Source organism: Ostrea edulis, chromosome 8, assembly GCF_947568905.1.
Source record: "Ostrea edulis chromosome 8, xbOstEdul1.1, whole genome shotgun sequence".
In the NCBI taxonomy this organism is placed as follows: domain Eukaryota; kingdom Metazoa; phylum Mollusca; class Bivalvia; order Ostreida; family Ostreidae; genus Ostrea; species Ostrea edulis.
In genome coordinates, this window is record NC_079171.1 from 40,284,581 (window position 1) to 40,307,112 (window position 22,532).

General features: G+C 38.7%; 1 pseudogene; it reads right to left on the bottom strand.

Annotated features, from left to right (window-relative positions):
* Window positions 1-17,691: 17,691 nt before the first annotated feature.
* The window catches only part of LOC125663210 (putative nuclease HARBI1), an 18,745-nt pseudogene continuing 13,904 nt past the window's right edge, over window positions 17,692-22,532 (bottom strand).

Genomic DNA, 22,532 nt, shown 5'->3' on the forward strand with positions numbered 1-22,532 from the left:
CTCCCTCACATCTCCTTTTTATAGGTTCAGTCGAAAATGTCGAGATATCGTTTCTTCTTACCCCGGACCGGTGCATGGGGCTTTCTTTTACGCGGTCCTCCTAAGAGACGCTGTTGAGAGGGGGTCTTGGACTGTCTCTTACGGTGCCCTCGTGCACCGGCCTGTCTTTTACGGGGTCCCCCTCTTGCTAAGAGACGATGTTTGGCCATACCGGCTGTATTCTTACCGGCTGTATTCTTAGCGGCTCGTATACCATGTGTCTTAAGAGCGTCTTTGAGAGATCTCTTATTTTCTAAAACATCTAATCCCGTCTTTGCGGCGGCCGTCAAAGCTTGTTTAGCTCCCGTTTTGAGTAAATCGGTAAAAAAGCCTTTTCCTTTCTGTTTTCTTTCTCCTCATAGTGGTTGCTAACGCCTGCCTTCCGTGAGTTCTGAGCGCTTGTTTGAGAGATCGTTTATTTTCTAAGACATCTAACCCCGTCCGGTACCCAGCTTTCATGGATTGTCGTGCTCCTCGTTTCACCATCCCCGTTAAAACACTGTCCCCTTGACGGGCTCTTAATTTTTGTTGAATTCTCGGCATGGCCATACGACCCGTATTTTTGATGGCTTGTACTCCGTGTGTCTTGATGGCATCTTTGAGAGACCGTTTATTTTCTAAGACATCTAACCCCGTTTTAGCGACTGCTGATAAAGCACTTTTAGCCCCCGATTTGAGCAAATCGGTGAATAAACCTTTTCCCCATTGCGTGGGGTTAACCTTTTTGAGGAAATCGCTGAAACCTTTTCCCCCTTGTGGTGGCGGTATTACATCGGGCATCGTGAGAAATCCTCCGATGAGTTTACCGGCCGTGTTAACAAAGCCACAAGCCAAATTCCTCGTCCAATTTCCTAGTCCTTCGCCTGTTTGTGGTGTGGGGCTCCCTCCCAGTAACCCCCCATCGACCTGACCGATCACGGGAGCCGCTAGTTTACCGACTGTTTTTAAGAGACCACCCCACCTGTGACCCCGCTGGTGTAATAAACCTCGTTGATACTGCATCTTTGTCGAGACTGACCCCTTTTAGGGCCTTACCCGCTTTTTATACTTTTTGCGACCCCTCTCTTTTCTTTTCATGCCTTTGCCTCCTTGAACGGCGCCGGCTATGGCAGTAGCCAGCATGGGAAGGAGAATGGTGAATATTCCGTGTCCTTTCTGTCGTCTGACTCCGCAATGATACTTCATCGTCACACGACTTTTCTCTTCAATACACTTTTCGGAAATGAAGTTTCACGATCGTTCTTCCATTTAAAAAGGGCATGACACTACCCAAAGAGGTAATGATGTGAATATCGATGGTATCGAAATGTTTTTTACTCAGTTTCAAATATTCTGCTCGGATAGGTTCCCATTTGGCTTGTTGTCTATCATCTTGATGAAAGGTACAAGGAACCACTCTTAATAATTTCAATTCGTTGGACCCCACCACCTGCGGATCCACTACATCGCAATACACGTACATGGATTTCAGATTTTCGTACAAATCCATGGTATGGTTAGCTAAGTAAGTCACGTTCAACCATGTAGTCATGGGTTCATTGGGAATGATGAGTTTCTCACTCCCTATTCCGAGTTTGTAAGCTAAGGCAATGGGAAAACGGATGGCTAAGGGTGTTTTTTTTAAGTAAACTACCATTAAACTGATACATGACTCGTACACTAATTTCATAGAATTCTCTTCTCGCGGATCGCCGAGTGTTTTCCATATCTTTTTGAATGTTCTGTGCAAGGCTTCATTGATTTCATCGATTAAAGCCGTGGAATGAATGTAAGCCCCGGGTCTAAAGTGAATTCGGTAAATAGTCATCTTAGCATTGAGTGGAATGACATCACCCCAATGCGTATGGGTCCAATCAACCACTACAGCACAGCAATTTAAAGGGATCGAGGTTTTTTTGGTCAGTGTAAATCGCCCCCATTTAAACGTATCTGGATTTTTAACATGTCGGGCGTAAGCTGTAGGGATAAGGATGTCAAAATAAGCCTCTTCCTCTGTAATGTTTTTCAAGGCATTGGTATACATCATTTCGGTTAGCCGTACTTCCCATTCTCCGTCCGTTAAATCTAGGGTTTGTGGTAATAAGGTTTTAAATTGAGCAGCCGTATTATTTGGAAAAGCTTCCATAGACCCGTCACTGAGGAGAGTCATGTAAAACCCTTCTCGTTGAGCCATGATGATTCAAATGATGACCATGTCTCCGTTCCTTCTCTATTTATACTCATAACACATTGAACATTTTCATATTTTATTGAACATACAACATAATGTTAATACACAATTTTACATGTCATTCTTCTTGATCGCGCCCACCGCCGCAACTCAACGATTGTAGAAAGGAGTCTTCCAACTTTAGTGTTCCTCTCTCGACTAAACGGCGTCGCATCATCAGATTGTGTTGGGTTCCCCAACAATCGGCCACATCATACCCCTCCTGTAATCTGTCTTTGAAATGTCGGAGACAGTCCTTGGAATTGTCAAACCAAGGACTCTCAATCAATGTCCATTCCGATTCGTGTTGTCGTCCGAAACATCCCCAATGGGCTTTCACTTTCCAACGAAAATCTTGATACTTGGTCTTCATGATAAAGGCTGACCATCCGTGAGGTATCAGTATACGTTTGTACAAGTACACAGGTTGATCTAACGCTTTGTGTTGTTTACAATGTCTCAAACACATCTTCTTATCCGCAAACCATGCCGTTTTCTTTCCCTCTTGTTTCCATGCGTACTGTGTGTTAGCCATGATGAACTGGTGAATCTGAAGAAGATCGTTCCTGTTTTATACTCGGGCTCGCTAACGTCATTTGTGGACTAAGCATGACGTATCCTACGAGAGAACTTCATGTGACCATCAAAAAATCACGATTGGAATCGCCTAAGGCTAACATCACGACCGAAGTAATAATGATTGTTAAACACAGGAATAATTGTGCAAAATACACAATTTCTGCTCGAGGGACTTTTTCACCCAAGAATTTCCATTGGACGGTCATGGCAGAATGAGATCCGCTTGCGGAATCCATGAGTCAAAATTAGGGGGATATCCTTTCCAACGCACTTTGACTTCTGAAATGACTTTTTTCCCCACGCGGCGCTTTTTATACCCTAAGATCTCCTCCACTTCGTAGACATCGTCTTTTTTAATTACTGATTGTAATTCTTTATCGTAAAACGTTCCTTCTAATTCTTCTCCATGGTCGTCTTTAATTCGATATACGTTGCGTCCTGGAACTTTTCTGGAGATGGTAAACAATTCTGTAGTCCAATTCGGTAAATAGCCTTTTTCAAATGTACGTTTCGCTTTACTGATCCGTACACGATCTCCCACTTGTAATGAAGAGGTCGATGATAGTCTCTGTTTTCCGTACAAGGTTTTCCATACTTTCAAGACGTTCTTGGCATTGACTTGAGCAAGAGCTCTCTGAATACTGCGATGATACGTGTGATTGTAACCGTGTACCAGATCGGGTAAGACATCCACATACCGTCGTGTTTTATGACGTGTAAAATATCGCCACATACGTGCTTTAAGGGTGCGTTGAAAACGCTCCACGATACTGGCTTTGGTTTCGGCATTACGCGTAGTAAAGAAATGAATGGATTTGAAGGCTTGCAGAAATTCTTTATTTGTGAATTCTCTCCCTTGATCCGATTGAATGCGAACGGGGCGGCGTCCGTCTCAAAATATCCATTTGAGGCCTCGTATCATTTCTTTCCCGGTTTTCTGTTTTAAAGGCACCACCCACGCATATTTCGACAACACGTCAATCGCGCACAATAAAAACGTATACCCATCATTGTATTTTTCAAGTTCGAGACGTCGGCTAAATCTAACTGCCATTGTTCGTCTATATCCGTCACTCGCGTCTGTTGTCTTTTAAATTTCCGACGTATGGGCTTATGTAGGGTATACGTATCCTGTTCTTTGAACCATTCTCGAATTTGAGCAAGAGTAATCTTATGACCTAATTTACGGACTTGACGGTATAAAGCCTGTACTCCTCCATACCCCGTCTTAGGGTCGTAATAAAGTCGCTGTAAGATCTGATTCGTAGATTTTTTCATGGTAGGGATAACCATTTCCCAATTTCACGTGATGTCTTTTTACCATCCTCCCTGATATTTTTAGGGGTCATCATTCGTCTGGGAGTTTCATAGAAAGATTGGTCAAAACCCGAGATTTCTTGAAATCCGCTCTCATCTTCATCTATAGGTTTAGGAGTACTGATTTTTCCGGGCTTGTCCATCGCTTTTATAACATCACGATTGGTCACATATCCTTTAGGGGCATTCGTTTCTTTTAAAGCTTGGGCAAATTGCTGTAACCCTGCCGGGGGTTCACGATGTTTCAAAGGTTTTTGTCTCTGGGACTCGGTGATTAAATCCACGATATTGGAATCGGGGACCTTATGTTCTCTATAACTGATTTCTCCTTCTTTACTCCAAGTTAAGACTTTGGATTTCTTGAGATGATCGAGTAATAAACCCGCTTTCTTTTGACCCGATTTACTGACACTTTTGATAATATGATCTTCTAATGCATTGGTATCTGCGGCTGGGCCACCCTCAGGAGTTGGTATTTCCACAGGCGGTGTCGGTGGTAAAGGCTTAGACGGAGTCTGTTGTCGTGCTTGTTGTAAATATTGTCGATATCGATGAAGTTGATGGCCATACAAAGCTACTTTTTCTTCTGCGGTTAAATCATCTCGATGTTCGATGTCATCTAATTCACTGCGTAACCCCACGGTCGATTGAAATTCGGGAGGCTTGGGTAATTTTCCCTTCAACTCATTCAACATGGCTTCGGGTACTAATACCATTTTATGACTCATCTTCTATTGGGATATTTGCAAATTTTGTTAATTCCACAAACGAATGAAGCCAAACCCCCTTTCTGATTGAGTAACGCTCGTCGTTTTTTCAAGGGTTGCGGCTGCACCATGTGTCTTAAGATGTGCTTCTTAGGACCAAGTTGTCGCTTCTGAGCGGGAGTGAGAGGAATCACCCCTTTTAATATATTGTACACGATCTCACAAATCTTTAGAATGCAGTCATTGGAACAATATTTGATGACCTCTCTCTTTAATTTGGAGGAATAATGAGGAGCCGCTAAGGTTTGCAAGAGGGGTAAATGAGGTCTTAATCGTGATTCACACTTCTTCGTATCAGCCATAGTGTAATAATGAAGGTCTGTGCACATTCCTCCTGCTTTTTATAGTGTTACGCGCTCGGGTGCTGGGGATTGAAACGCCCGTGATGAACGGTTTCCTCGTGACGATCGCGACTACTTTTCAAATTGTATTGCAGAGGACAATATCGACATTTGTATTTCTGCTTAGGGGTCGATGTGGTTAAGGGCGTAAAATGTGTCATTCCCCCAAAGGTTTGACCAAAACCCGGTAAGGCTGTATCGGTGGTTCTGGAAGTTCCTATGGGTCCTCGCATGGCTCGTTCCATTTTCTTTTCAGATAATCCATGTTTCAGTTCTGCTAAAGTCTTCGTTTTCCTGGGCGGAGTGATTTGAGGTGTCATATATTTCGAAAAAGGGATTTTCACGATGAGTTTAGGGGTCTTCTTCTTCTTAGGAAATTTAGCCATGCGCAAGAGATAAGGAGCCAGGACACTGGTTTTAGGGCCGGGGGTCTTCCGGTGAATGATGAGTTTCGGAACTTTCTTTTTTCTTTTCTTAGCTAAGGCTAAGAGGGAAGGGGGTAACACACGTGTTTTCTTTTCCTTCACGACTCTCGCCACACTACGGGGACGTCTTTTACGTTTTTGCCCCGTTTCCCATTTGAACAAATGACGAATGATGGTCCCTCCTAAGAATCCGGCTCCACCCCGTTTCAAAATGGCTTTTTTACGATCTGCCTCATTCGCATTCTTATCGGCAATGACATTCAAGTCATGGCGATGTGCTTGAATGAAACGCCCCGTGAGTTTATTCACGGGTAAGACTCCTCGTAATAAATTTTTAGCGCCCATGGCAAACCAGTTGAGTAAGGCTTTACGCCCTAGTTCAATGATATGGGCTCGTTGAACGGGATCCCGTTCCCGCTGTAAACGTCGTAACGTTTTCACTAATTTACTCTTGGCTGTAGGTCTACCCATGATGAAAGTTGTTTGAGAAATGAAATTAATAGTCATTCATAATGATATTTATACTCTCGGTGGCATGTGTACCGCTAAGGTAGAAAAGAGTTGACTTCTTAATCTTAAATCCTCGGGTGTCTGAGGACTTAAATCGACCAGTAAATACCCGTGAGGAATACTGGTGGCTTCATCATACGCGGGTAATAAATGAGGCATTTGTAATTGGCGACTTAATACCCCAATCTGAGATTTATCTCTAGGATTTTTAAACAACACGAGATAGTGGGCTTTCAGACTGATAGTACGATGTTTTACGGCCCGATCAAATAGATTTTGCGTGATATATATAACACTGGTATTACGGTGATGCGCTTTGCATCTACAATAGATTCTATGGCTCCCCCCCCCCCCCCCCCATCATATCATCAAAAATGAGTAAATGCCGAGAACTGAGATCGGCGACTAATTTCTCATCGTCTTGAGGAATGTTGTGAACGAATGTTACAGATTTTTGTAATGATTCGTAAGCCGGTTGCCATTCTCGATAACACCATACTATTTTTTCTGGGGGTGGTGATATCCACTGTGTATTTTGTACCAGTTGCTTCACAAATTCCGTTTTACCCGATTTAGAGGGACCCGCCACCACCATAGTAAATTCAAGTTTCAATTGAAACGGAGCCAGTGTCTCGTAGGCATACATCATGATAAATGACACAAGTTCAAGGGATCATACATATTTATTAACAAGTAAAAATACGAACCGTTTCTACAAATAGGACATTTCCTAAGTCCTGCAGCACACATAGCACAAGTACATAAATGACCACAAGGTAAAAAAGCAATTCTCAAGTCTCGTTCTAAACAAATGTGACATTTCTGGGTACACAACAGATTCCCTGCCGCGTCTAAGGGCAAATCTCCCCAATCGCGATCACTGTCTTTAGCGCGGGCATAGGCATTGAAGGCTTGTCGTACCCATTTGACACTTTTATTGCACAACACGTAAGCACAATGAGGGTTCCAATAGGCATGTTCTATCCAAGGATCGTCCCCGGGTTCGCAATGTTTGAGAGACAATGTGCAATGAAAACAACGCACATTATCATCCATTCCTTTGTAAAAGAATCCGGCTTCTGCAATGTTAGGTAATAAGTTCAACAGAATATCGGGGGCATGTTGAAAAGATGCTAGACGAGTCGATAATTATACCCCCCGCAACAAGTTGTGGGGGGGGGGTATACTAGAATCGGGTTGTCCGTCTGTCTGTCCGTCCGTCCGTCCGTCCGTCTGTAGACGCAATGGTTTCCGGACTCTAAAGCATTATCCTTTCCACCTACCGTCACCATACCATATATATGGATTACCCATGGGATGAAGATGTTCCCTATCGATTTTGGGGTCAAAAGGTCAAAGGTCAAGCGCACTCGACATTGAAGTAGCAATATGGTTTCCGGGTTCTAAAGCGTTATCCTTTCCACCTACAGTCATCATACATATGGACTACCCATGGGATGAAAATGTTCCCTATCGATTTTGGGGTCAAAAGGTAAAAGGTCACGCACACTGGACATCGAAGTAGCAATATGGTTTCTAGACTCTAAAGCGTTATCCTTTCCACCTACAGTCACCATATCATACATATGGACTACCCATGGGATGAAAATATTCCCTATTGATTTTGGGGTCAAAAGGTGAAAGGTCACGCGCACTGGACATCAAAGTAGCAATATGGTTTCCGGGCTCTAAAGCGTTATCCTTTCCACCTACAGTCACCGTATCATATATATGGACTACCCATTGCATGAAGATGTTCCCTATCGATTTTGGGGTCAAAGGTCAAGCGCACTGGACATCGAAGTAGCAATATGGTTTCCGGGCTCTAAAGCGTTATCCTTTCCACCTACAGTCACCATATCATACATATGGACTACCCATGGGATGAAGATGTTCCCTATCAATTTTGGGGTCAAAAGTTCAAAGGTCAAGCGCACTGGACATCTAAGTAGCAATATGGTTTTCGGACTCTAAAGTGTTATCCTTTCCACCTACAGTCACCATATCGTACATATGGACTACCCATGGGATGAAGATGTTCCCTATGGATTTTGGGGTCAAAGGTCACGCGCACTGGACATTGAAGTAGCAATATGGTTTCCGGGCTCTAAAGCGTTATCCTTTCCACCTACAGTCACCATATCATACATATGGACTACCCATGGGATGAAGATGTTCCCTATGGATTTTGGGGTCAAAGGTCACGCGCACTGGACATTGAAGTAGCAATATGGTTTCCGGGCTCTAAAGCGTTATCCTTTCCACCTACAGTCACCATATCATACATATGGACTACCCATGGGATGAAGATGTTCCCTATGGATTTTGGGGTCCAAAGGTCAAAGGTCACGTGCACTGGACATCGAAATAGCAATATGGTTTCCATTTAAATTCTTTAACGGCTTTTTTCATCGCATGGAACACCCTTTGGGAGATTGGGGTAAGCGGGGGGTATTCTTAGCGAGCATTGCTCACAGTACCTCTTGTTCTTTATTTATCTATTTCATGTGTTTGTTCAATTAAAGATTGAAAAGGTAACATATATTATGAAACACCCTGTATATCTCCTCTACTGCATGTCTATTGTACAATTATTTCCTTAATATCGACAATAATTGATACATATTAGCATTTTTCTAAATTGTTGACATTAAATATTTTTCATTTTAAGAAGTGTTTATCTATATACTTATTATTCTTCTTTCTAAATTCAATTGTATGATTTTCTAATGTTGACCTACACTTCTGTTATTTGTTTGACTGACATCTTAAAAAAAAAGGTGGCTGCATAATACATTTTCTTTGGTTATTAATTGAATTAAACTATATTGAGTGCAAAGGAATACAGTTTTTCCACTTTCAACCAATTAATATTGATAACTCACATCAGGGTGGAACTACCTTAAACATGTACCATGTGGTATCTTGTATCTTATTTATATTTTATACAGCTCATTTTCCACATTTTAATAAAGTGCTTTTAAAAACATGTATTAATAAAATGATAAAAATCATATCGATACTGACAATTTTGAACAATTGAATGCATCAATTTGCTCTAAACTGCGCTTTGAAGATCATCCGTAATTCAAAGGTTTTTTCATGCTGACTCGGACTTTTGAATGGTTATTTACATCACGTGGGTTTGAATGACAGCGAAGGTGTTCTGTAAGAAATTATTTAAATTCCCCTTCAAAGGGGTCCACACTCACCTTTCAAGTATAAAATTTTTCCCTGCTCATTATAATAAGTAAATAATTATATAAATCATTATTTCAACATGAACAGAAACCCTCCCATGTTCCTATCGACCGATGTTTTTACAACTAGGTAACACGTGTCGTGTTCAGATAAAAATAACACTTACTTTTAAAGCAGTGTCTTCGCGGCTAGTCCCAGTGGCAGATTTGGGGGGGGGGGGGGGGGGCAGGATCCCCCTCCCATTTTTCGCCACAAATTGTGAGTGGCTGATATTGGACTTTCACATCCCCCTTCGGAAATCCTAGATCCGCCACTGAGTTACAATCGTTTCTCCTAGTTCTTTGTTTTCCAACGGTCAAACTGATCCCAAGGTCAATTTTATTTCACGTATGAGTTTTATCTCATTTTATTTTTACCTCTTTTCTCACAGAATCTTTCAAAATTCTGGATCTATCCACTACACTTTCTCTCACTGGACGACATGCTGCACTGTTTACTGTCTATGCGCATGTGTCTGAAGGAGGAGACTCGATATTTTTTGTATAGGCCATCAAAAAGTATTTTTATGTTAAAACAAGAATTTTTAACTTTAGATAATTGTTATTTTCGCAAAGTTCATACATTCAACAATGCAACAAAAATTGAGAAAGCCCTAGGAAAATTGCCATTTCATGATTTTTGCGCAAAATGAGCTGTAGTGTCTCCTTAAGGTTGCTATTGTCCTCAGATGAAGCTGTAAGCTCTGCTGTTGAGAAATGGGTAATTACCATATTTTCTTATTATCGAAGAACTGTACATGAAATGCCTGTAATTGTTGAAAGAGGAAAACTGAGTTATTCCCCTTTAATTTGTCCATGTAGTATCTGTATTCAGGTGAGAGAGAGAGAGAGGTCTGGAAACATTACTTTAAACATATTGGTATTATTGATATCTGTAAAATATTAAAGTTTGTTGTTATCGTTCCTTCAACTCAATTTTGTTTTACTTTAAAACAATGCCAAAAAGGAGTAAGTTAAATACACTAAACATTCACATAAAACATTTGAATCAGGTGTTAAAAGTATACAAAGAGAACAATTATTTTGGTTTATGATACTTATAGAAATTTATTTTTGAAATTTAATCCAAATACAACATTAAGAACTTGCAAGATTAAAATCTGTGTTGTCCTCTGTCTCAAAGTGAGACCATCATTGTCATTTCCTTGATACGCTGCATGGTGGTGAAACACTGGCACGGCTGCCTCATTTGTGGCTTGCAGGGGTATTTTGTCAAGGATAGCCTTGTTGTGGAGCCGAAAGCAGCATTCAATGATTTTAATACATTTTTCCGAGCCAAATTGTAAACTCCCACCGGTCTTGTGCATACATCTTAAATTATAAAGAAAATAATAACCTCTTATAGATCCCGCGATTTTGATGCTGCTTTAGCAGAAACCACATATACTACAGCTTTTTACACGCACTTATCTCATGGTCAGTGATAGTTGAGACTCGAAAATTTATACAACCATCCAGGAAGAAAGTGTTGCACGTCTCATGTTAATTTCCCTAAAGGTGTTGCATGAAAGATAGAAAAATTCAAATATATGATAAAACCAATTGGACCGTATGTCGTGATTCAATAATTTTTGAAAATAAGTTTTAAAAGAGTTAAGAGATTCTTGTTGTTCTTTATCTTCACCTTGCATTGACAAAATTAGCAAAAATATTTCGAGTTTAAATCAAGCAATAAGCCATTTATATGATTAGCAGAAATATTTCGAGTTTAAATCAAGCAATAAGCCATTTATATGATATTTAGCGTTAAAATGGAGGGTTATCCCCGAATTTCAGAAAAAACTGCCTCCGTGAAACAAAATAAATTAGCATGAGCATGTTCTTCCGAGTTTTCCTCTAAAAAAAAAAAAACTCGCTTTGAAATTTTGTTTCACAAGGGCATTTTTTTTTTTTTTTTTTTTTTTTGTAAATTAAAAAAAAAATTGTAACGACTTCACTATAGTATTATTTTCAACTTCACCTGTACGTTAATTTTCCTTAGAAATGTATGGTCTACTGCCTAGTTCAGTGGTTAAGGTCGTCGACTATTATATACGATGTTTTCTATTTTTCAAACGACCGGGTTCGACTCCCTCACGAACACATTGTTTTTTTCATATCCCTTTTCCATCTAGATTTTTTTTCTTAATTGAAACACACTTCTAGTTTTTATAGATGTTTCATGTTAAATCTCTGTTTATTACCATGTTCCGAGTTTGAAATAAGCTGGACACTGTTTAGTTTGTGAATAGGACTGTCAACAAACGCCGAATACAACATGCAATACCTATGTTTTGATAGTCAAGGCTGCTAACGAAAACTTGTATGTTTTTCTGATTGAAAGTTGTAGACAAAGGCATGATGCCTTTTAAGAAAAACCGTTGTGAACTTTGGAAGAAAAACTTTAAGGCCAAACAAGGTAAATTACCATTAAACAGTTTGAGTTTATATGTATTACAGTAGCAAATTGCTATGTTGAATCAATTTTTGCAGGTGCATGTACTTTGAATTATGTTGAATTTTATTAATGCGTATTAAACTTCTCATATATTGTTTTGTGGCCAGAGTCATGTACAGTTGCCAATTGTGGTTGTAGAAAATAAAACATGCGAGTATAAGAGCTTTTGGACTGTAGTAGTATAGAATATTAAATAATTGATACACTCGCAACATGTAACCGTATACATTGTATCTGAGTCAGGAAAAAAGAAGACAATTTAATTTTCACGATTTCAAAAATTATCTTTAGACTACATGTATAATGTATTGACACATAACATGTATTTGGCTTGTCCTAGGACTGTCGAATACTTCAGGTATTTAAATGGCAATTACGCAATGAGTAATCCCATTAGGGAAAGTTACCGCTTCTGTGCAACACCCTCTCTATTTAGTCCCTTTAAATTAAGGCTGGAGTTCCTGTTTCCATGATGATTGATTGATGCAATCAGAACAGGTCATGACATTTTATGATTCGTCATAATAAAGTCAAAACCTTTCATTTTGTATACGCCCGTCGGGACGTATTATGGTATGGCGTCGTCCGTCTGTCCGGAACTTGTGGGCAGGATACAGACCGAACTGCAAACTCCATGAGCTTACAACTTGGTACATTTGATGAGAGGAAAATGCCTATTGATTTTCAAGACCAGGGGTCAAGTATCACTTGGTAGGAAAACCTAGTAGGAAACCCTTATGGGCAGAATACAAGTTGAACCGTAAGCTCTAGGATATTACAACTTGGTATATATCCCCATGATGAGAGGAAGATGCTTATTGTTTTTCAAGGCCAGAAGTCAAAGATCAAGTTCATAGTATTACTTAGTAGGAAATCCTTGTATGCAGGATACAAGCCGAAACGTAAGCTCCAGAATGTTGCAACTTGGTACCTTTGATCACCACGATAAGAGGATGATGCCCATTGTTTTTCAAGGTTAGAAGTCAAAGGTCAAGGTCGTAGTATTACTTAGTAGGAAAACCTTATAGGCAGGATACAAAGCGAACCGTAAGCTCCAGGATATTGCAACTTGGTACATCCGATCACCAGGACGAGAGGAAGATGCCTATTGCTTTTCCAGGTTATATGTCAATGGTAAAGGTCGCAGTAGAACTTAGTTGGAAAACCTTGTAGAAAGTGTGTCACACCCTGAATATTGCTACATATAATACTACTTGAAGGCACGTTCTACAAATCATGGTGTAAGAAAATACCCTATATTAACTTTTCACGGGCGTAATATGTACAGTTGGCGGTACTTTTGTTCATTAAATTTTCATGTTTCCCATTCAATTAACAATATAAAGGTTAGCCAAGAACAAGATGACTTACAAAATAGATGCACAATTTGTAACGATAAATCAGGGATAACGAACCCGCTTCAATAATTCCTAAAATCAACTTCCCTTTCTGGGAAATAAACCCAATCATAAATGAGTTAACAATAACAACCGTTCAAGACAAAACTTCACCCACCATAAGAATCCAACAAACTACCACACGTCGGGTTCGGGGGTCGGAAGTCGACTTAGATATGGGGTAGACCCCAAGCAACATCACTAGAGAATAGACGTAAGCAAAGAAGCTAGTTCAGTCCAAATCAATAAAAAATATGATATTAAAAATGAAATTCAACCCTTCAAATGAAATCAGAATAAATAGCATAATGAAGGTAGGGAGTGATGGAATCTATTTAGTTGGGAAATTAGAAAATAAAATGATACGTATGTTAGTGTATTCTGGGGCTAGTGTGACAGTACTCCGCTCTAGTGTTGCCAAAAATGTGGGTAAATTTAAACTGACACCATCTTCTATCAGCCTGGCCCGGCCGTCATAAAACTCTGAGAATTCTCAACAACAACAAAAAAATCATAAATCGATTTGAGAACATTCTTAGCTGAGTAATTCTCAAGAGTTGAGTTGAGAATTTTTTCAAATTTATTTTCTCGCGAGAACTTTTCCACGGATTTTTTTCAATGTTTGAAGCGGCCTAATAGAGCTCTTTTGTGTCAAAGGGTAAGAAACATATACTTAGTAACACGCAAATAAAATAATAATTAGCATATTCTTATCGTCTGCTTTGTTATTGTTCGTCAACTTGACAAAATGAACACGGAGAATAAACGGGGACAGAATTGGGGGGTTGATGAGGAGGTCGCTCTCATCGAAGAGGTGAAATTGAGAGCCCATACGTTGTTTGGATCATTCAAAGGGGAAGTTAATAGAAGGAGTGGCAGACAATTGCGGATAAACTCAGTTCGTAAGTAACATATTATAAGAAGTTTATAAAGGATTATCAGAATAAGATCCATGCATGTATTTTATTTTTTTGGTCCGCTGTTCCTGTGTTCACTGATTTCCCAACCACTTTGACTCGTGAATTACAACGTTCAACTAGGCTAGATCTATATGGTAAAATATAGACTAATAATATGAAGAAATATTCTGATACATTTCAGTATGATTAGCAGAACACATGCACAGTTAATCATTCAGGCAAATCCCCGATCATGTATAAGTTATATATGTAGGCCCCGATTCTAGTGGGTTTTTTTCCTTCTCTTTCCGGTAGGCCCCTATGTGTAAACAAATATGAATAATCATGTCATTGCAGTAAAACACAATTATATTATTTCTTTCTGATTCCCGTAGGATGAAAATTTAAGGGCACATAACTGGGATCGAACAAAATTGAAAATTGGAGAAATGAGTTCGGTAGTCAGACCTAAAAATAAATTAGGGGAAAACCCCAGATGTTCAAGGTGAAGATAACGAACAGTGATCAATCTCATAACTCCTATAAGCAATACAAAATATATAGTTGGGCAAACACGGACTTAAAAATAAATTAGGTGGCATTAAAAGCAATGTTATTTCTCTTTCAATCATAGTACCGGTGTTTGTCTAGAATAGATCTAGCCATTTCAATTTTCTACCGTAAACCAATCGCTGCTAACTTCTAATTATAGAACTAATAAGGTATTTGAAATGGAGGAGTGGATCCAAACAAATAGAACTTGAATATATTACAGACAATTTTACACTAGAAAACGGACCTGGGAGGAAGCAAAGAAGAAAATTTACAACGTTAAATCAAGAAGTAATTTTAAAAAATTACTTACATAGCACAGACATGTAAAATTTACATTTTATGAAATTAATTTTTAATTAACAAATGGTAATCGAATTTGAATTGTTTATAATTATATAAGTAAAAATAAAAAAAGATACACGAAGACTATATTTGATATTCACATTCACTTCAAAATGATAGGCAAGGAAAAAGTTGGACAGCCTTAAAAGGCCAAAAACGGGAGGGGGACCTCCACTTCCCCCATCAACACAAGGGGAGGAGACTTTCCTCCGCCTTTCTGAAGCAGAGCCAAACATCCATGGCCTAGAGGGAGGGTTTGACACAAATGGTAATTTTTTTCCCTTATTTTGAAGGAAAAGTTTTAGAACTGCCATATATATATGAAGTCAATTTTGTATCTCAAAATCTAACAGTGCCTATTTGGTAATTAAAACAAATAGTATACATTATTTATATGAATTTATCTATAATGCATCTGTAACTGCATATGTTTTTTGTTAACTTTTTCAGCTCCAACAATCAGATCAGTTCCGTCAACTGATACATGTACCACATCAGAACTAGAAGCATCATCATCTGTTGTACTAGGTATAAGCATATATAGTTATGAATCTAGATTTTGGCATATATAGTTTATAGTTTGTCAGTCTGTCCATTTGTCTATGACAAAAAAAAAAAAAATTAACACCGGACATAATTTCTGAATGGGTAAATTATTGAACTGGGCTGTCATATCTTATACTTGTGAAAAAAATTTCAACCTTTAAAAATAATGTTATTTGAGGGCATATCAGTGTTTCACAAAACATTTTAGCTACATGTGTCTTTTTACAAATATACATGTGTGTGTGCAACAGAGGCATCTTTCTTCATATCATACATAGAGTAAAAATTCTTAATTTTAATTAAATAAAAATTTGTAAAACATGAAAGATTCTCATTTTAACCAATTACAACTACCATATTATACATGTAATACGTTTAGTTGTGTTTTTGTCCCCCACCGCAACGCAGAAGGGGACATAGAAATACCGGTGTCCGTGCGTCCGTCCCACTTCGCTTTGTGGACGCAACTCCTCAGAAACCGCTGAACAGATTTTGTTCATATTAAGTAGGATTGTTAGTCACCATCATCACCATGTGTAGTTGATCATATTATGCCGAATTTTGATTCGACAAATTTGACAGGAGTTATGGGACTTTGTTGAATTTGTATATGCTACACTATAGAAACACTTTGTGGACGCAACTCCTCCGAAACCGCTCAAATTTTATAGGATTGTTAGTCACCATATGTAGTTGATGATATTGCGCCGCCATTTTGATTCGACACATTGTACAGGAGTTATATGACTTTTGTGCTTCAACTTTTTTGCGGCGGTGGGGGACATGGGTACGTGTAGCAATCTTGTTACACTTAATTTGCAAGACTCTTATTCTAATGATTTACAACTGTCATGTACAGTAGTTATTCTTGTATTTACATTCTCTTAAGTACACTGTACTTAAATCTTTAAGAATTCACACCCATATCATATCAACAAATGTGTTATATTGCTATTAGTATAACCAATGATAATTAGTGATATAAATGATGTTTGCTTTTTATTGAATTAAAGTCCACAATAGACAAAGAGCAGGACTTTATCTTTTAACTAAACAAGGTAAAATATTTGAGTTCTGCTGGATCCCAAGTCACAATGGTATCCATGGCAAGAACAAAGCGGCCAAAAATGCACTTCAAGATGATATTGTTCACTTCAAAATTCCATACACTGATTTCAAATATTTCATAAAACTATATGTAAATTCTGTTTGGCAAATCTATTGGGATTTCTGTGACACAAGTAAACTTTATTCTATTCAAAACAAAGTAATCAGATCGTGTAACATCGTAATGAAACGCCAAGACGAAGTGATTATTTCAAGAATACGCATTGGAAATTCAAAATTGACACATTCATACATACTAAACAGAGAACCTCAGCCTGAATGCATATCTTATAAATGTACATTAACTATACATCACATTCTTTTAGAATGTAGTGATTTTACGCCCATACGAAATAGACTTTTTAATAGTATGCAATCAATGAAAGAACTTTTTACAAATATCGACAATCATTATATTATACAATATTTACAAGAATGCGACTTTTACAATGCAACTGTTTATATACACTAATTCCTTTTTTTTTTAACCTGCTTTATGTACATGTATTTTTAACTTTAATGTCTGTTTGATGGGACGTTAAAGAGTATTCCGTGTCAAGGATCACAACCCCCTTGGCACGCAAAAGATCGTTTCCTTGATGTTCGAGAAAGAGTAAGCTCAATGGGGGCCGTCAGGGAAACTCAAACACTCACAACCAAACATAATTGAATTAGTTAACCGCCGTAAAATGGCTTAAATATTGCCCAAACGCCGTTAAACCCCTATCAATCAATTCACTCATATGGAAACGTCACCATTGCCGGTGAAGGGCTGCAAAATTTAGGTCTATGCTTGGCGCTTACGGCCTTTGAGCAGGGAGGGATCTTTATCGTGCCACACCTGCTGTGACACGGTACCTCGGTTTTTGCGGTCTCATCCGAAGGACCGCCCCATTTAGTCGCCTTTAACGATAAGCAAGTCTTACTGAAGACCTAATCTAACCCAGATCCCCACGGGAATTCAAAGAAACAGATCGAGCTTGGTTGGATCATTCATGAAGGGAATCACTCCAAATTTCCATACAGCCCCTGAAGCCAAGAGAGCTTTGTATACTGAACCAGTTGTACCTAAATAAAAGAAACAGAAAACAGAGCAACCAACAAGGAAGGGAGTATGCTGGATGTTGTGCAATTCAGAGTATTTTACGGAACCTGATCCGTTTTATATTTGTAGTTTATACGGATCTCAGTCCGTTTTGTATTCGCACATTAGAATTTCTGTTGTTTATCCTGTTAGACGATAGCATTATCATCACCTTTCTATTCGCTCTATTCAGCGCACAAAGCACGTGTTTTTTTTTGTATGTTTGTGATAAATTTAGGTCACTTTAATTACCGCACATTCTAGCCTCTGTTATCTTTGAGTTTTATCGAGAACATTCGGTTTGTAAGGTATGCCTTTTCGCGGGGTTTTCTATTGTATGGTGCACAGTGCATGTCAAAAATTTAGTCAATTTGGTTTTAGAATTTTGTCAAACTTGAAAATCGTGTTTCTTTCTTGTGAAATATTGTTTCAAAATTGTCTGTGTCAATTTTTATGTATCAAAGGCTTTAAACATGAGATTTTTGCATGTTTTCTGAAGAACTAGAAATAGTATGTATTTTGATTCATACGAATATTTTTATGTTTTCACGTAATCTAATCACTCAACAGGTTCAACTAACTGACTTGTTCCTTTATTGAAACAATGTGTGCACAATTTGTGTATCTTTTCCTTTTGTAGCTTTTCACCATCATAATGGAGTATACCAAATAAACACTTATTTGAAACACTTCTTGGTTAGCTGTTTGCTTGAGAGGCAGAACAGGGAGATAACAACGAAACAAACAGAGCGTCTGAACAAAAAGATTAAACGAAACCTTCAAGATTACCTGCTGGGAAATCGACAGTTACACCCAACTCCAAAACATCCAAACCAACATATCCATCTCCCACTGCAACAAAGAAAATCCATAAGTCTTAAGTTTATTCTCTCTTCCATTTCCTCATCAAGCTCTTCTTCAACATCCAGCTACTCATCAATCAAAGAAGTAGAAGTACAACGGCAATAAACACAAGATCAGCAAGGAACACAAGGACAGCAGCAAGAGACACAGGTACAACAGCGAGAAGCAAAAGGTCAACATCAAGATGTTTTGTCTATATAGATGCTCCAGAAGAGGATACGTATGAAATTCAGTCAGCAAAAGAGTTGCCTTCATATGTACCCTAAAATCACATGGACGTGAAACTGATTGTCCTGAGGAAACAGCACTCGAGTCTGGTAATTCTAAATATTGGTGGAAGAAAGTTTGAAACCAGTAAACTGACTTTGTCGAGTGACCCATCATCCATCTTATCCTCTATGGTCCATCCAAATTCGCCTTGCAAACCCAACTGACAAAACATTCGATCGAAATTCACGTTACCTTGACTTCATACTGGATTATTTCCGTTCACCCGAGGCGTTTCCACATGTACTACCGACGTATTTAAACCTCTTACGACATATTTATGAACTCCCCGGGTTAGTAATGACTGTGGAAAAGAAGAGTCGATCACAGGAAGGTTTGTGGGAAGAAAATTGAACAAAGTAGAAATAAGTTATTTTATTAACGATTTGAAAATTATAGGTATATTGATTGATTGTATCCTGCTTATCGTCTCGCTCGAGAATTTTTCACTCATATGGAGACGTCACCAGGACTGGTGAAGGGCTTCAAATTTAGGCCTATGCTCGGCGCTTATGGCCACTTTAGCGTGCCACACCTACTGTGACAGTCATCTCCGAGGACCCGTGACATTCACACCTGATGCCGAGCGTTTGGCGATGGAACTGTCACTACCTGTTTTAACAACTTCGATCTGTCGCGGCCGGGATTTGAACCCCGGCCTCCCGCATGCGGGGCGAACACTCTAACCTCTCGGCCATCGCGGCGGTCCATACACACATATATATATATATTTGTTATCTAAATATGATAGTTATTGTTATAAGATAATATGTTGATAATGCTTTCTTACAGTATAAGTATTGTAAATATTTTAAAATGCTTAACATGACAGAATAATTGAAAATATATTTACCTTTGACATCACTTGATTCTCTTCCTTTCAATGGATTTACAAAGTTACCATTCGAGGACGAATGCCTATTAGGAAGGGAGCAGTGTTACGCGATCTTGATATTTAATTTTTCATGTTACTATCGGCACATTCTCTCACCAGAGGGCACGTTACACAAGCTTCACATACACCTCTGTCAACGCTTGGAATCACGTGACAATATAATCACATGATATAAACAATCATTCTCGGTTTCCTTTCACTTTAAAAGTTCAGGCAACAGGTGATACATCAGGCTCTTTTCATAGCCAGCTGACACTTTAATAAGTACATATTTACCATTTATCTGTTTGTCTCTTATTTTACAAGTTTTATCGTATTTTTACAGCCTTTCTTACTTTTGATTCCATGTTTGCATTTAAATCTCCACCACGTGTTTATCCTACATTCATACGCATATTACGAAGTAGTTCCAAATTTATGATCAGAAAACGTCGATTTTAAACAATTTACAGTAAGCATCAATTTAATTGCACCAAAAACATATCATAATATGACTAAATATTTAGTCCAAAACAGAAATGTTGGATCAAAGAAACTTTTACAAGATTTCTGTAAAAAGCCGTTGACAGAGGTGTAGTGCGAGGAGCGCACGTATCTCTGGGTAGAGAATGCTATCGGCATGGTTTGTTATCCCGAGTTTCCCTCATTGGTTGGTTATGTAGAGATAACGATGTCTTTCATATCAAAGATTGACACATCAACAAGCACTTCCCATTAACGTATTCTTGAAAATAACCTAATTATGTTATTCCGACATTATGAAGCGTCGTAAGATCCTCCAACTGACATAATCCCAATTCCCGCGGATCTCGCATTGTGTTGACTATAACGAGATCGCTTAGGACAATAGACTTCCGGTGCAAATTTAATTGCGGGAAAGGGGAGCGGATGGTACGTCATTTCTCTAGCAACGAAATACGATATAAACAGCGATCAGCTGTTCATCAGCAGCATTTATGCCCATGGCCTCCACTGACGAGGATAGCACACGATAAAGAAAAGAATGGAAACCCAAAGCAGATGGGTACTTAATTAATTTATCCCAATTAATTTATTAGTATTGGAGACTGATGCCCGTTAATTAAATTTATTCGTTTAACTAGAGAAAATATTTTAGGGTATTCCCACATTTGGGAATTTTTTTATATGAGATATTAAAATTCCATTTTTATTGAAATTATCTACTTTTATAATTTATTCCCGTTCAGTAATCCATCTTTGACAATTCAATAAAAGTTAATGTAAAAATTTATTAAATATTTTATTTCTATCCGATATACAGACTTGGGAGACCCACAAGTTCACTGAATTTACCATAAAAAGGGTGAAACGGAACATGTATTATATTATGCTCTTGAATGTATTGTGGACACAGTTTCTGAAGAAACTTTAATTCCATCTCTCTCTATAAATATATATATATACAGTATAATTTGTCCAAACCGGCCTCTGAGTACTCCGGCGCTCTGTCAATTCCGGCCACAAAATATAGTCCCTAACATTTCTTTAACAAATCCTTTATTTATAATTCCCTGTACTCCGGATACCGTGTATTCTGTATATCGGCCGGCTTACACAGTCCCAACTGCTATCAATTAACTTTAATTATTCTGTGTAAACCGGCCCCTCAATGATACACCACCCTAATTGTTGCGGTCAATTGTATTCGGTGTACACAAGGTCCCAACTGCTCGTAATTAGCTCTAATTATCGCATTTAAACCAGCCACCCCACGATGACCAACCTGTCGGTATTCGGTCGATCACACGCGGCAGGGCTTGAAGCTAACTTTTTATGTCACCAGTCCAGCCGGACTGATGGGGTATAATTTCAACCAGTCCGCAGAAAATTTACCAGTCCAACAGAGTTTTCCAGAAATGATAAAACATTTCATTTATGTTATGAAAATGAAATTTAACTCAATATGTCTCTGACAATATTGTAACACTTATGTGAGATTTATGTTTACTAATCAGGTTCGTCTGATATCTAGAGAAGCATGCCAAATGTGTGTATAAGATTTCATAAGTATATTTTCCAAAATGATGCTTTAGAAAATTAACCCGTCCCATCAGACTGACTAAAACAAATGTCGGTCAGTCCACCATACTTTTAACCTGTCACAGACTGACGGGCATATGTTAATTTCGAGCCCTGCGCGGTGTACACAAAGGCTGTCTCAAGGGAAGCCACATGTAAGTAAAAGAGTGCAACTGGCGATGAGTCGCGATCAGTTTAAAATAAAACCTTATTTTTAGGGGTGCACTTTTCAATTATGACAGCACCACGCACAAGTTAATGGCGCCCTCCCCCTAACGATAGAGACGAGAACTGACATTAAAAGACAAAGTTCAATTAATCGATGAATCCGATACATTCTTGGAATGAAACGAAATCGGCAACAATCCCGTTATGTTTTGCAAAAGCAGAGTTTCTCCTCGTGGACTTCTCGGAGCTCTACGGCGAGTCAGATAGTGATGATATGCAGTTAGTTAGCACAACTCGTCATGTCCGGTCGATCACTCGGCATTGCATTAGTTTCCGTTTCACAAATTGAGACAGTTGATAGCGATACATTTACAATGAAAGTTGGGAAAGACAGATTTTAAACGAACACAACACAAACTTGACGAACGTACATAATGTAGCACTTGATAACGGCGATGATGTAGACGAAATCGACAATTTACCA